This window comes from Chiloscyllium plagiosum, chromosome 11 (assembly GCF_004010195.1).
Source record: "Chiloscyllium plagiosum isolate BGI_BamShark_2017 chromosome 11, ASM401019v2, whole genome shotgun sequence".
Classification (NCBI taxonomy): Eukaryota; Metazoa; Chordata; class Chondrichthyes; order Orectolobiformes; family Hemiscylliidae; genus Chiloscyllium; species Chiloscyllium plagiosum.
In genome coordinates this window covers 1,617,398-1,619,232 of record NC_057720.1, presented here as the reverse complement: position 1 = coordinate 1,619,232, position 1,835 = coordinate 1,617,398, and the positions used below count along the sequence as shown (strand labels likewise).

Sequence of the window (1,835 nt, the reverse complement as noted above, 5' to 3'; positions counted from 1 at the left end):
TTGGTCCAACTTATCTATGCCAACCAGATAGCCTATATTAATCTAGTCCCACTTGCCAGCACAGCTGAAAATTGGCATGCATGTTTCAGCCTTATCTTTTGCACTGATGTTTGGGCTCTTCTGTCATTGAGGATGAGGATATTTGTGGACCCTCCTCCTCCAGTGAACATTTTCTCTTCATTTACAGGATTTAGCTGTCACTGTTTAGGCCAGTATTTATTGTCCAGAGAGCAATTAGGAATCAAGCACATATAGGACAGACTGTAAGAGCAGCAAATTCCTTCCCTAAAGGGAACTTAACAGCAGTTTCATGGTCATCATTAGAATCTTAATTCCAGATTTTTATTGAATTCAAATTCCACGTTTGGCCACGGCAGGATTCAAATCTGAGTCCCTGGATTAACAATCTAGCGATAATACCACATATCATCACCATTTAAAAAACAGCTCTCCTACCAGGAGTGGGGTTCGAACCCACGCAGACATACATCCATTGGATCTTAAGTCCAACGCCTTAACCACTCGGCCATCCTGGTTACAATAAACAATTGCTACTTTTTCCAACACATGTTAAGCACTTAATTCCCAAACACTGTCAGCCCATAGTCTGAATGAAGATTAGAAATGGGGAAGCAGAGATCAGGGGTCACAGAAAAAACTCTGCAAAATATCAAGTGCTATTCTCTTAAGCCCGATTTTAAACGTATCATTAGTGCAAGTTATTATTTAAGCAGCTCTGTAACAATAATAATTTAAAGTTGTCTTACTTTATAATCGCATTTTATAATCGCAATTTATAATCACAATTTTTTCCAATTTCTTCCCCTTATCTTGCTAAGACATATATTTATTTCTACACTTGACAATCTTCAGCACTCAACATTGTGCTCATCAGAAATTACTGGAGAAACTCAGCAAGTCTGGAGAGAAAAACAAAGTTGACATTTTCAGTCTAATTTTCTTTCAAACTGAAGGAAACTACAAAATTTAATTTTTATGCATTTACAAAGAGGGAGGGAGGATCAAGTGGGATGGATAGTGAGAGTTCTGATGAAGAGTCACTGGATCTGAAACATTAACTCTGATTTTTCTCCACAGATGCTGCCAGACCTGCTGAGCTTTTCCAGCAATTTCTGTTTTGCTTTGTATAGTAAGGGTGTCTGGTGCATCACAATAAGTGAATATGAATGGCCGTAAAGGAAGGATGCAGATACAGAATAATTGTTAAGGTAAATATGAATATTAGAAAATAGGGCAGCTCTGCTCACAACAGGCCAGTAGGAATGAGACACTGGGGAGAAGGGGAGAAAATTGCAAAAAGATAGACTGCAAAATTCATGCTCTGAGGTTGTTGAGCACAATGTTGAGTCCTGAAAATTGTAAAGTGTAGAAATTTATTTATGTCTTTCAAAGACAAGAGGAATAAATTATAATTGTAAAATGCAATGATAAAGTAAGACAATTCAAAATAATTATTGTTACAGAGCTGTCAAAGAATAATTTGCACTAATGATATGTTTAAAAATCTAGCTTAACTGAACAGCACTTGATAGTTTGAAAAATATTTTATTTGATTCCTGATCCCTGCTTGTCCCATTTGTAATCTTTGTTCAGACTATTGGCATTTAGTACTTGACATGTATTGGAAAAAGTGAATATTATTCACCCTGACCAGGATGGCTGAGTGGTTAAGCTGTTGGATTTTTTTAAAGGTTAAATGGATATATGCCTGCACAGGTTCAAGCCCCACTCCTGCTTGTGGATTTTCTTTAACCACAGGAAAGTGATGGCCTAATGGCATTATCGTTATTGTAGGTCCACAGAACCTTAATGTT

General features: G+C 37.0%; 1 non-coding gene across 1 annotated transcript; it reads right to left on the bottom strand.

Moving 5' to 3' along the window:
* Positions 1 to 453: 453 nt before the first annotated feature.
* On the bottom strand, positions 454 to 536 carry trnal-uaa. The gene has a single exon. It is a non-coding gene; the product is annotated as a tRNA-Leu (tRNA).
* Between the last annotated feature and the right edge of the window lie 1,299 nt (positions 537 to 1,835).